The following is a 14,288-nucleotide window of genomic DNA, read 5'->3' on the forward strand; positions in this document are numbered from 1 at the left end:
TAAGTGTACTTCAGGTCTGACCACTTTGCATATCTAAGCATACTTGCACCCTGCCAGCTTGCATATCTAAGTACGCGTGCAGCAATGCCACCTTACATATCTAAGTGTACTTCAGGTCTGACCACCTTGCATATCTAAATACACTTGCAGCCCATCCTCTGGAATATCTTAGTATACCTGCAGCCACCGCCTTGCAATTCTAGGTGTAATCGCGGACTGGCCCCCTAGCATATGTCAGTGAACGTGCCTGCACCTGGAACCCCTTGTATATCTAAGTACATTTGCAGCCCTGCCACTCTGCCTATCTCACTATTCTTGCAGTCTGCCCCATTGCATATCTATGTATAATTGCAGGCAGGCCCTTTGCACATCTAAGTGTACTTGAGGCCTGGCCCCCTTGCATGTCTAAGTACACTTGCAGCCCAGCCCACTGGCATATTTAAGTACACTTGTAGCCTGATCCCTTGCATATCTAAGTACACTTGCAGCCCTATCACCTTGCATATCTAAGTACACTTGCAGCTCTGCCACTGTACATATCTAGGTACCATTGCAGACAACCCCGTAACATATCTAAGTACACTTGCAGCCCTCCCGCTTTCATAGCTAAGTATACTTGCATCGCTGCCAACTTGCATATGTAAGTACACTTGAAGCTGTTGATAGGCAAATTAATGCGTCATTCATAGCGTTGGCCCCTCCCCCACCTCCATATCATACAAACAAGAGGAGAACGTCATTTATGCGTCTGCCCCTTCCCTGACACTATACCGCAGGTGCAAGAGAAACTATGTACTAAGACAACCCTACCAACCTTATTCTGGATCAATCGAAGAAGAGATTAATCTGTAGGCTCAAGACGATATGAACATGCCATAACTGAAGAAGACGAGAGCAAGTGACATCACTGCTAAACTGACACACGTAGAAACACTAAAGATGAACCAAATAGGCACTCACCATGAAGGTACACCGACACTAGGTCAAACTTGCATTTAGATATGAAGACTGTTACCTGCACCAATAGACACTAGAAACATATCATAATCAATGTATACGCTGAAACACAAGATGCACAAGAATACATATATATCTTGCTACACGCAGAAGTTTAACAGTAATGAGTGGCCATTTTGGATAAAATGGATGGCGCAGCCATGTTAGAGTAAATGCAAAGAATCGAAGAAGCTCTGAGGATGCTGATAGATTTGGTTTGCCGAATTTGCTGAAGATACAGACCAGTGCAGGCCAAACAGTAGCTGCACAGCCCCCTCCAAGGTTATTGCGAACAGAGGGGTTTGCATAGCTCTGAAGAGAACAGAAGATAATCCCCAAGCGTCAAGCATATTCTTCTTAAATTATGTAATAGAATAAACAGCCACCCAGTGCCAAGTGCCTATTATTCAGAGCATAATATTGAAGAAGTAGCTCAAACAAGTCTCCAGTGGACAACAAGGGTAAAGACACCTGTATTAATATGAGCTAAATCCTAATAAAGGCCAAGTAGAATAATTCAAAACGTGGTCTCTTCACATGTGACCTATAATTGGAGAACAGTGTCCATTTATTAAGCTGCAGACAGATAGACACCTGACTCAACTCCCTACAGTTTCCCAGAACAAGTAACACCAAACAAGGCCAAGTTCAAAGCTAGATACCCTGGCGTGTGGCCTAGGAAATCAGAAATGGTAACTTACTTAATTGGAAGAAGCAGCTCCCTGTAGTATCTCCCCTTACCACTATTGTTGCCCATGCGCTGATGACCTGCCAAAGTTCCAAGGTTGGTGAGACCAATACAGCCAATCACAGCTCTCAAAATGATGCCATATTTAACTGTTGCAGTAGCTAATTATGAGTTTATTATGATGATGTCTTTTTTACCTTCATCAATTTAGGGATGGTCTGAGGTGCAGCCATCTGATATTCGTAGCCAATGAAGAAACTAACAAGTATGCATGCCACACATAGACAATTCCCCTAACCAATCCCAAATCCCTGTACGTTTTTGAAACCAAGCTTATGATGTGATGTCAATTGTGATGTATTTTTGATTTATAAACTGTTGTTTCAGATGAGGACTTTAAGAGTTGCGTCCCTATTGCTTGTATGTTGTCCCTGTTGGGCCTTTTCCATTTACCTTGACTATTTCCGCAATTCAGCTCGGGACTTCCGGGCCTGTCTGTTCCGCTAAGGACTGGTGTTTGCCAGTCCGCCTTTACATATGGTAGTGGTTTGGATGCCTAAAGTCCAGTCCCTCGTATTGGCGAATCCCCCCGCTGCAAGCCTGAGGACTGCACGGGTGACCTGTGGAGAACGGTGAATCACGTGTGAACTGGGACAGGCGACAGGAGCCCCCTTGGAGAAAATCCTGCCCGGTCCCAGCCGGTGCCCCGCAGGGCAAGGGCGAATGGTTGGTTGAGGGAGGGGGATCGATACCGAAGACCTCGGCCGATCCATGGAAGGAAGTATAGCATCGAAGTGGCAAACAAAGGTGGGGGGTTTAGATTGGTCTTTATATATTGGAGAATTGTGATGTGATAGTGTTTATATATGAGAGGATACCTATAACAAGGTTATGGAAAGTGGCGCACTAAACCTCGAACGTGGTATTAAGCTATTAAAAGAGAAAAGAGATTTCCTGCAATGAGGTCAAGGGAGAGTGCGTCATGCCCTCTTCCGGGGTAAACATTGAGTGATAAGGACACCTTGTCAGAAAGGGCAAGAAGACGGCCGTAGGCTTGGGGTTTTGTTGTGTTGTTTCAAATGTGCACCTATATGTGTAGTGATCGTCGGCCCCAGTAGCGAGCGGTTGAGATGTGGTTTAAGTTGTGAGAAATGAGGCTTTGTGGATATTGGTCTACTTCGTAGAGCACATGGAGTTGTGGTTTGGACCCAAAGGATGTGCTCCTGGGCGTGGGTGGCGTTTGTGGTACTTGCCCAACCATTTGTCAAAGCCGAGAGCCTTGGAAAGAGGGAGAAAAGTGTTGGAAACAGTAGAAAGTATTGTTGACAGGTGATTGTGAAGGAGGAGTGAAGAGATAGTAAGTTTGAAGGTTTGTTGAGGTCCAGTAAGTATCAGCAGTCAAGAGCATGACGTGCGATCATGGGACTCATTCTACTTATATATTTATGTAATTCATTGCCACGGTACAAAAATAAAATGTACAAGTACCACTCCAAGTGAGTTCATGGCACAGCAGGCAATATTTGTATGCCATGGCGCCAGGAGGGGACTCTTTCTAAATCAGTGCGGCAACGCATGACGACATATTTACACACTGCGTACAAAGGGGAACAAATGCCAAAAAGACTAGCTATTCTAGAGTTATGGAAGATGTTTGGGGGCAATATAGAGGATCCGCCCGTGAAGTAGTGAATGCTTAATCAGCATGAAGGGGAGGGCACAGCACCCTTGGCTCCTCCTCCCCAAAGCACCAATCCATCAAATGAAGGGCAGGGATTTTACCCATTGAAAAAATAGAAAAAAGCAGCAGGGTATACTAACCGTGTATATGCAGCCCCACTTACAGTAGAGATGATGCTATCATTGGAGCCAAGTTAAATATATAAATGCCAGCATCCATGCGTGATGATTATAACAAGTGATGCGAGCTACAGGCAAAGCTAACAGAGATTAGGAAGAGATGCAAATGCAGAAAAACAGGCAGAGCAATAAAGAAGAGACAGTGATCACTCCGAAAGAGTAGGTGGGAGGACAGATATTGCTTAAATTGGATGGAAGGAACACAGATTATGCGAAAGACAGAGAAAGGGAAGCTGAAGAAAGACAGCACAAGAAAAAGAAGAAGAGGAGAGAAAACAGGAAGACGAGTTTCTTTTCCAGCTTCCTCTGTACCAGTTTCACTTAATTTGCCTGTAACTGCTGTGTGGTTTCTTTTTCTTGTTCCCTTATTCGTTTGCATTGGTGTATTATTATACTCTGTATTTCTGGCCACCCTTTTGCCTCAATGCCCACTATCTTGTATAGTACCTTCTGCACCTCTTTCCTCTTTTTCGTAATCCCTTTTTGATGACAAAATAGAAAAGGGGAATCGATTGGTCCAAATTGTCCCCAGTCTCTGCTCTCCACATCTCTTGAACCTTAATAATGAATTGCGTGGGATCTTTGTCATCGCCCATAGTGTTTTGCCTAACCGACTATAGGCGGGGGTGTCAGGGTAAGTGCACTGAAGTGCGCCCCACACCTGCACTCTGATGTTGTTTAACAGTGTGCCATCATGTGCATCATTGTCCAACCTGACTCCAGGGTACTCTGCTTTAATCCATATGTCCCCAGCCTGCTCCCCCACCACTGCCACCAATAAACGTTTCATGTTACCCACAGCAAGGGGCACACTTGCAGTCTGCTTCTCAAATGTGCCGATCCACTTCCCTACCCACGCTGTTAATGGCGGGATGCCTTGATCAAATTGTTCTTGTCCATCTGTGCACAGGGCACATACTGTGCACTACCTACGGCCTTGTGAAACAAAGGCATTTGGAAGCCCACCTTCCTCCCTTCTTTTCTCCCTGAACTTCCCTTTTTCCTAGCTACTGCCATCCGACCAAACCTCTGCACCCTCTCATCCCACAACCTCTCCACTCAAGGTGTTATTTGCAGGGCCTGTTGCACTTCCTCTTCTCTGTCATCTCAAACTCATCCACTGCACTCCAACCATCCTCACCCTCATTGCCACCTAGGCCTCTGTCATTTTTGTACCCTGTGCTACGTGCATGTTCGTCTTCTTTCTTCTCTATATGAACATCTTTTATTGCTGTGCTGTCTAATCTGAACAAGATGCCCCCCACTCTCCATTCAGCTAGGCTGCTCCCTTTTGCCTCATTATGTGCTCTTCGCAGTCTCTCTAGCTCTGCCCGTGCTGACTCTAGCACCTCTTTTAACTATTTCTGTCCTGCGCACTCTGGAGGTAGAGCTGTCGCTAAACTGGGGGTATATGAGGGCAGTTGAACCATGGCCTGTGTGGACACATAGGTTGGGTTATCATACCCCGTCGCTGGGAGCGCTGCCAACGGATATACCCTTTGTATTCTGGTCGTGTCCCACCCGCTTCTGCTTGCTTGCCCCCTTCACGGGTGTCCCGTGCCCCTCCGTCATTACAGTCTTCTATGTCCTAAATCATCTTCCACAAATCTAGATTTTCTTTCAGTTCTGCAAATGTTTTCCTTTGTATTTCGCCACCAAAACCATAGTCGTGTGCTCCAGTATTCCCTTGTTGTGGGTGCCTTGCTCGGGCCAGGAATGTGGCATCCCCCTCTTGCTTCTGTAATCCACTGTTTGTGATACTTCTCAATCTTCTCCTGGTACAAGGGCAGGGCCTTGTACATATACTCTAAAGGAATCTCCCCTGCCACTGCAGTGATGTATGCGCTATAAGGTGCCCCTATGCTCTTAGTCGCGCTCTGTAAACGCTGCAAAAATCCCAATCAATGTCGTTCTACCTCCCTGTCTGCCCTCGTTACTTCCCCATTCCCCTGACTCACACCACCTCTCATACTCCACACACCCAAAACACACTGCTATGTGCACAATGCCCCTCCTCGTGTCTCCACCTTGCAAAATAAAAAAACAGGTTAACAATAAGCTAAAATAACAAGCTAAAATAACACGCACTACTCTTCCCGAGCCCACTAATTATGCAGGGATCCTATTTATTTCCTCTTCTTCTGTTACACAATAAAAGTGGTATCACCATCTCCCCTCGCTCGGGGAGGCTCTCTACACTTAGCCCACCCTCTTTTACAAATATTCTTCCCCTACTTGTTATCCCTTGAAAGTGTACACTCACATAAGCGTGTTCAACCGAACGCCTCCATCATGGGGTTCCAACACCGGCTAGCACTCTCTCCGGAGCTGCACACCACTTCAAAGAGCATGCTTTATTTGGGACTGGTCCCTCAGGAGAAGTGGCCAGGAAGCCTCCATCATTGCAGGGGTCGCTGGGATCACATCGGGGTAACCCAGAGACATTTTTATGGAAGGGCAAAAGGGGCCCTTACCCAGGGCCCCGACCTTGGAGGGGGCCCCACAAGGCTAGCTGATCTGAAGTAAGATTCCATTGTTTACAAGTCTTAAAAAGCACACGTCAGGGTATTTTACGGGGTGCTGCTGAGGCTATAACCCATTACCTTTCTGTTTTGGCAAGTGCATTCTGCCTTGATCAATTCATCATGTATTGCTTTCTGTGTTCACTATGGTATACATAGTTTGTGTGTTCCTTATGGCACAACTCAGTAGCATTATTTCCTTCCTGTGGGAATTATGTTGATCATGTGCAATAGGCAATGGTGAAATGCATTTTGATAAATTGAATGCCACAATGGTTCAGAAGTTAGCTCAGTGTGTGAAGCACCCATTGCAGAGATATGTGGTCATATGCAACATTAGAATATCACACCCCAGCCAGGCTGGCTGAGCCTTTCCTATGTCTGAAGTTTATAAACCTGCCTGTATATGTACTTGGTTTTGACGAACAACATCTGCTATTATCAGCAATGCACCTGCACCAGACAGGGGTTGCTCTAAAAACTAAAATATCATCCGTATGGTGAAGGTCTTGAAATTGGTTTGTTCAGATGGGGTGTTGTAAAACCTAAGCAATCGCCTCCAACGATGGTATAAACTGTTAGTCTAAGAGGTGAATAAGTATCCAAATTCAAGACTATGGAGCGACAGTGTTCATGTTTGTATCCTGGATTTGCCAGCAGACGATACATTGATCCTGGTCAAATCATCTAATATATTTTACATTACTGTGCTGTCTTCTGTGAGATGCGCTTTCTTGTATGCTGCTGGTATCATTTAGCCACTTGCTTGATATTTCTTCTTATGTAGGCCATTTGGGTGGAAGGGTTGGTAGTCAGAAGAGAGCGGACCATATGTTGCAGGCCTCAGGAAAGCATATTTTAAGGTCTGCTTGTTCGACACAAAAAACGGTTTGCTTTTTGTTAAAAGTCAAAGATTTGTATGCATTGTTTTGGAAGTATTTAAAGCTTTAAAATACAAAAGACAAACCAAGATTAAATTTGTTAAATCACATCAATTGGTATGCTGCTTCTTATATGCTTGCCTTGATGATGGAGAGAATTAAGCTAGAATCATTCCCATTTTGCATTACACCCTTCTATAATATTTTGTTTAAAAATGATAATGTTTGGTAATGTGATTTGTGTACTTTCCAAGTCCGATTTTTTTAAAAATTAGATTGTTTTAGTTCATGGTAAGAACTGGAAAAGAAAGTGTTCAAATGCAGAAATTGCAGAGTTGGCACAAATCCCAGCTTCATCCCTTCACCCCTTAACCAATATGTGATCCTGGGCATCTCATTTAATCCTGTATTGCAGAACCTCTCAATATTGCCAGTCCATAAACCTTTCAAAATGGTTAGCCCTTCCAAGTGAATTCCTTCTCATGGTATGATCTTCATAAAAGCCTTATTCTTGGTTTCACTGAGTTAATAGTGAGCATATTCATATCGCACACCACAGGCATGTGTTCCTTTGATATCTAACGGCAACACTATTTGAAAACCCTATCCCACTTCTAATCTCAGTCTGTCTGGATAGAGACACCTTCCTAGTAGCTTCTAATCTGCCTCCACTATCCATGCTATGGTATGTGTAGTGTTCTCCTTTCTTCCAATTGGTGGTCTCTATCCATGCAATCTGTGAGACAGCTCATGTGAGTTCTCTGTCTATTATGGGTTACATGCACCTTTTACACACGGTCCTGCATTAATACTACATCTACCTTCCTGGATGTTATTGATAAAAAGTATCCTGTATGTACTAGAACAGTAACCTCTTCGTAAACCGCTAATGTTGGTCTTCAAATACTACCTGTTTTTCATTCTGATTAGAGCAAGAATGAAGATGGCAAGGGGACTTAAAGGGAGTAAACATGCTTATTATGCTGCGAGACAGCATATCAACCTATAGGTTGTGAGCATGATGGGTGGGGCGCGGGGGGTGCGACCAGTTTTCTTGATCCCTTAATTGCTTTGGTTTGGTGGAGGGGGGCTCCAAAGATGTCCGTGCGCAGGACCTCAAAAGTGCTGAAGATGGCCCTGGGTTAACCAAATGAAGGCACACCCCTGCATGTGCATGCCACAAAATATACAGCCCGCTAGGGAAAAAGGCCCAAGACACTATTGCAAGGACAACAAGTATTTAATTCTGCGAAAATAGGAATGCATCAGCAAAGAACTCTGCTGCCACGGAACTTTCTGAAGTCCCATGGCATGTGCAGTAGGGTATAAGCACAAAAGACATCATACTATACAGTACAATTCTATGACATGGATTGGTGGAGGCCTATAGATGTAGGGCCTGCTCCATGTGGGATGCTAGGGCATTGGTCCATCTTCATCTGTTCATCTCTGATCACGTGGGTGCTGCTGGGCTCGTCATCCACGGTGAGCTGACCTAACGATTTATTAGCTACTCTAACACACAATGGGCCTCATTACGAGTCCGGCGGTAGCCGTGCCGGAAGAACCGGCAGGCTGCCGCTGGACCCGTAATACCATTCCGCCTCCGTGATTGCAGGAATCACCAGGGCATTACAACCCTGGTTACCCGGTAATTCTGGAGGCGGAATTCTGTAAATCCCCATTCCCATGGAGTCCTATATAGGACTCCATGGGGATGGGGACCATGGAAACACTGGTTCTGTCTATGACAGAGCCGGTGCTTCCATGTCCGCCTGCAGGTCAGACCTGGCGGGAGTGACACCTCCGGCCTGCAGGACTCGGAATCAGCCGGTCCGCAAACAACGGTGGCGGCGGATTTGCCACCACTGTTGTTTCCGGACCGCCTGACTCGTAATGAGGCCCAATGTTATTCTTACAATCGTAACAATGGACCTGGCAGATACAGGGAAAGGCTTGTGGGAGAACCGAGGTCACACTAACACACACCCACTTCGCTCGTTCCAAGACAGATCAGCAACTCACAAGGTCCTCCACCTTAGGTTTGAGCTATAATTTGTTGCCACCCTGCACCTCGCTGCACAAATCACGTGTCCCATTGCTGAAGGCGTGATAGCCTTGCCTTCTGATCTTAGTGATTGATCGAATGGTGTAAATGTTTTATGGTCGGTGGTCTGGGTTTGGATTATACTGTGGCATGCAGGGTCATGGGATGAAAGCATGGCACCGATGTATTTCTCATGTGGGGATCGTTGGGGGCAGGAGGGCCTTGCTATCTGCTTCGTGGGATAGTACTGCCAAGAGGTGCTCTGCTCCCTTCTCATAACCGTGCAGGGTGAATTTTTCCCACGGCACGAGGGCCTGTAATTCTCCGACCAATGGAGTAGGTTGTGGATTTCTGAGACCTGGCCAGGATGGAGGTGGTGTTTCTGCTCATGCAAGGGGCCTAATACTAATACACAAAGTTCTGTTTGCCTCACTTGGGACTAACTTCTAAGATGGCTGGAGCTTGCCCAGATGGCATTCACACCCACATCTACCATATAGTTTATAATAAATGCACTAAGGTGATTGTGCCCCGCCCTGTATGTGCACTCTCCCACCCCACCCTCCTGCTCCCTGGATTTGTTCTATTAGCATCTAATTCTTGTTCATTATCGGCTAGCGCGGTCTGAAGACCCTCTCTCTTTCCCAAAATTATTGTAATCACTTGCAGCCCACCCCTGCATATCTAATTCTACTTGCAGCCCTGCCACCTTGCATGTCTAAGTACACTTGCAGCCATATCTTTTGCACATCTAGTACACTTGCATCCCGGACCCTAGCATATCTAGGTATAATTGCAGCCAGGCCCTTTGCACATCTAAGTATACCTCCAGCCCAGCCCCAGCATATCTAAGTATACTTGCAGTCCTGCCATCTTGCATATCTAAGTACACGTGCAGTCTGACCCCTGGCATATTTACGTATATTTGCAGCCCGGCTCCCTTGTGTATTGAAATACACTTGCAGTCAGGCCCTTTGCACATCTAAGTATACTTGCAGCACAGCTCCCTTGCATATCTAAGTACAATTGCAGCCCGGACCTCTGGCATATTTAAGTATATTTGCAGCCCGGCTCCCTTGTATATCGAAGTACACTTGCAGCCAGGCCCTTTGCACATCTAAGTATACCTGAAGCACAGCCCCCAAGGATATTCAAGTGCACTTGCAGCCTGACCCCTTGCATATTTATACTTGCATCCCTGCCACATGGCATATCTAAGTATACTTGCAGCCATGTCACCTTACGTATCTAAGTACACTTGCAGCCTGGCCCCTTGCATATCTAAGTACACTTGCAGCCCAACCCTTGCCATATCTAGGTATAATTGCAGACACGCCCCTTGCATATTTAAGTATACCTGCAGTCAGGCCCTTTGCATATCTAGGTATGATATGTTATTTTTATCGCGCTTATACACAAGTGTCTCAGAGCGCGACCAAGCAAAGGGAGGGGAGCAAGGGAGAATAAAAACAATGGTCTTACTAGGCCCAGCGACATTAAGAACACGCAAGTGCATGGAAAAGGGGGAAAGTGCGAGGAAGGGGGAGAAGTGGAAAAGTGCATCACAAAGGAGAGAACAGAATAAATAATAAACACAATAAATAAATAAATAAAGGCAGAGGCAAGTGCGTGATTTGTCAGATAAGGTATATCTGATAAGTGCAGAAAAAAAATGTTTTTTTAAATGAGGGACTGTATGGGTAAAGATACAGATCCAAGTGCAAGGGGTGGCTCGGAGACATTGCAGGAAGGAGAGCAAATACCTGGGCCTGAGGGAGGCTGGGAGAATGGAGCCAAGAGAGAAAACGGATCAACTGGGGAGAAGAGGGGCAAAGGCAGAAGCGAAGAGGAAGGTCTTGAGGTGCTTCCGGGACCAGAGATGGTTCTCCTCAAGTTTCAAAGTGGCCGTAAGGCTGTTCCAGAGGGAGGCCCCCGCCGAAGACAGGGATCTGCCCCCAGCTCATTTCTTTGAAAAACTACTGACCCTGAGGGAGTTAGAAGTAGAGGAGCGAAGGGCTTGAGAGGGGAGGTATTTATGGAGGGATTGTTGAAGGTATTTTGGACCCAGGCCCAAGAAAGCCTTGTGGACAATTCAGAGGGTTTTAAATTGAATCCTTGCGTCCACTGGGAGCCAACAGTGGGATTTCAGAACTGGAAAGATACGATCCCAGGGCTTGAGGCCAAGGACAAGTCTCGCAGTCCTGTTCTGGATTAGTTGTAAAGGGCGGAGAGGGGAGGCAGGTAGATTTAGAAAGAGGCTGTTATAGTAGCCCAACCTGGAGCGAACCAGAGCTTGGAAGACAGTGACCTTCTGTGGGAAGGAGAGGAAAGGCAGAGTACCTCTAAAGAGGTGGAGTAGGAAGTTTGACTTTTAAGAGATGTCAGAGATGTGTGCGGAGAAGGAAAGTGTGGAGTCAAAGATGACCCCAAGGTCATCCTTGCAGGAAGGAGTAGGAGAAGGGCCAAGAGAGGCCGGCCAGATAGTGAGGGGAAAGGATGGTGCAGGCATACCGATGAGGAGGATCTCAGTCTTGTTGGCATTTAGACAAAGATCGTTGGCGCCACAACAATTTTGAATGGCGATTAGGCAATCACAGATGAGGGAAGGAGAAGAGGTGTCTGAGGGAAGCATGAACATGAGTTGGGTGCCATCAGCATAGCACTGGCAGTTTGAGCAGAAAATGGAAATGCAATAGGCGAGAGTAGCTAGGTATTGGTTGAAAAGCCAGGGTGAAAGGTTGGACCCCTGTGGAACACCACAAGTAGAGCGGCAAATAGAGGAAAGGAAGGACGCAAGTTGTACCAGGGAAGGTCGATCAGAAAGGAAAGTGGTCAGCCAGGCCACAGCCTGATCAGTGATACCCAGGTTGTCACAGAGACGATTGAGCAGTATGGCATGGTTGACCGTGTCGAAAGCAGAGGAGAGATCGAGTAGGATGAGGATAGAGGGAATGTATACTTGCAGCCCTGTCACCTTGCATATTTAAGTGCACTTGCAACCCGGCTCCCTTGCCTGAGTACACTTGCAGCCCGGCCCCATGCATATCTCAGTACACTTGCAGTCCAGCCCCTGGCATATCTAGGTATAATTGCAGACATGCCCCTTGCATATTTAAGTATACCTGCAGCCAGGCCCTTTGCCTATCTAGGTATACTTGCAGCCCTGACACTTTGCATATCTAAGTGCACTTGCAGCCCTGGCACCTTGTATATCTATGTATTCCTGCAGCTCTGCCAGCTGACATATCTAAGTACATGTGCAGCCTGCCCCCTTGCATATTTAAGTACACTTGCAGTCATGCCCCTGGCATTTCTAAGTATAATTGCAGCCCAGCCCCTTGCATATCTATACTTGCAGCCCTGCCACCTTGAATATCTAAGTACACTTACACCTGTGCCACCTTGCCTATCTAAGTGCACTTGCAACCCGGCCCCTTGCATATCTATACTTGCAGCCCTGCCACCTTGCATATCTACGTACACTTGCAGCCTGGCCCCTGGCATATCTAAGTACACTTGCAGCCCTGCCACCTTGCATATCTAAGTATACCTGCAGCCCTGCCACCTTGCATATCTAAGTACACTTGCAGCCCGGATCCTGGCATATCTAGGTATAATTGCAGAAAAGCCCCTTGCATATCTAAGTATACCTGCAGCCCAACCCCTGGCATATCTAAGTACACTTGCAGCCCTGCCACCTTGCATATCTAGGTATTCCTGCAGCACTGGCGCCTGACATATCTAAGTACATGTGCAGCCTGCCCCCTTGCATATTTAAGTACACTTGCAGTCATGCCCCTGGCATTTCTAAGTATAATTGCAGCCCAGCCCCTTGCATATCTATACTTGCAGCCCTGCCACCTTGAATATCTAAGTACACTTACACCTGTGCCACCTTGCCTATCTAAGTGCACTTGCAACCCGGCCCCTTGCATATCTATCATATCTATACTTGCAGCCCTGCCACCTTGCATATCTAAGTACACTTGCAGCCTGACCCCTGGCATATCTAAGTACACTTGCAGCCCTGCCACCTTGCATATCTAAGTATACCTGCAGCCCTGCCACCTTGCATATCTAAGTACACTTGCAGCCCAGATCCTGGCATATCTAGGTATAATTGCAGAAAAGCCCCTTGCATATCTAAGTATACCTGCAGCCTAACCCCTGGCATATCTAAGTACACTTGCAGCCCTGCCACCTTGCATATCTAGGTATTCCTGCAGCACTGGCGCCTGACATATCTAAGTACATGTGCAGCCTGCCCCCTTGCATATTTAAGAACACTTGCAGTCATGCCCCTGGCATTTCTAAGTATAATTGCAGTGATGCTACCTTGCATTTCTAAGTACACTTTGAGCCAGGCCCTTTGCACATCTATGAATTCCTGCAGCCCAGCCCCCTAGCACATCTAAATACATCTGCAACCCGCCTCTTGCATACCTAAGTACACTTGCAGCCCATCCTCGTAGCATATGTAAGTTTACTTGCAGCCCTGCCACCGTGCATAAATAAGTACACTTGCAGCCAGTCCCTTTGCATATCTAAGTATATCTACAGCCCAGCCACCGTGCATATCTAAGTACACTTGCAGCCCGCCCACTTGCATATCTAAGTTTACTTGCAGCCTTGCCACCATGCAGAACTAAGTACACTTGCAGGGACAATGCACTTTTTTATGAACAGTAATGATGAAACAATATGTATCTGATGTAGATAATTTCATCAAGGAAGCCTCTAAAGTGACTCATGTTAATGTTAATGTTAAAGGTTTTTATACCGCGCCGATTCCACTTGTGTGGTCTCCAGGCTTATCTGTAATGTAAGGAAGAAGGGTGGATGGTTAGTAGGGTTGAACAGGAAAAGAGCAAGACAGCTGTGATGTGATGTTGGCAGCTTCAGTTCCGAAACACAGTTCACTGAGCCTAAATGTGAATTTTGGAAGTTGGCCATGTGCTTTTGTGCGAGATTGGGTGTGGTTTATTTTGTTGTTGTGATGTTGTGAAGTATGCACGGACTGTGGTGCTGTAGAGGTCTGGTTGCGTTAAGTCCAGAGTTTCAGAGGTGTACGCAGAGGAGTGGGTTTCTTAGTACGGATTGTTGTTTAAAGTACAGGAAATCCAACCAAGTGCTCCACACATCCCACCCCCGCCGAAATCCACCCAAGTGCACCACATCACCCACCCTATGAATCCATCTAAGTGCAACCCCCATCTCCTTGGAAATCGACCCAAGTGCAGCACTCCCCTATCCCAGCAACCAATCCCAGTGTGTCCCACCTCCCCCTACTGAAA

This window comes from Ambystoma mexicanum, chromosome 10 (genome assembly GCF_040938575.1).
Source record: "Ambystoma mexicanum isolate Mex_15411 chromosome 10, UKY_AmexF1_1, whole genome shotgun sequence".
In the NCBI taxonomy this organism is placed as follows: domain Eukaryota; kingdom Metazoa; phylum Chordata; class Amphibia; order Caudata; family Ambystomatidae; genus Ambystoma; species Ambystoma mexicanum.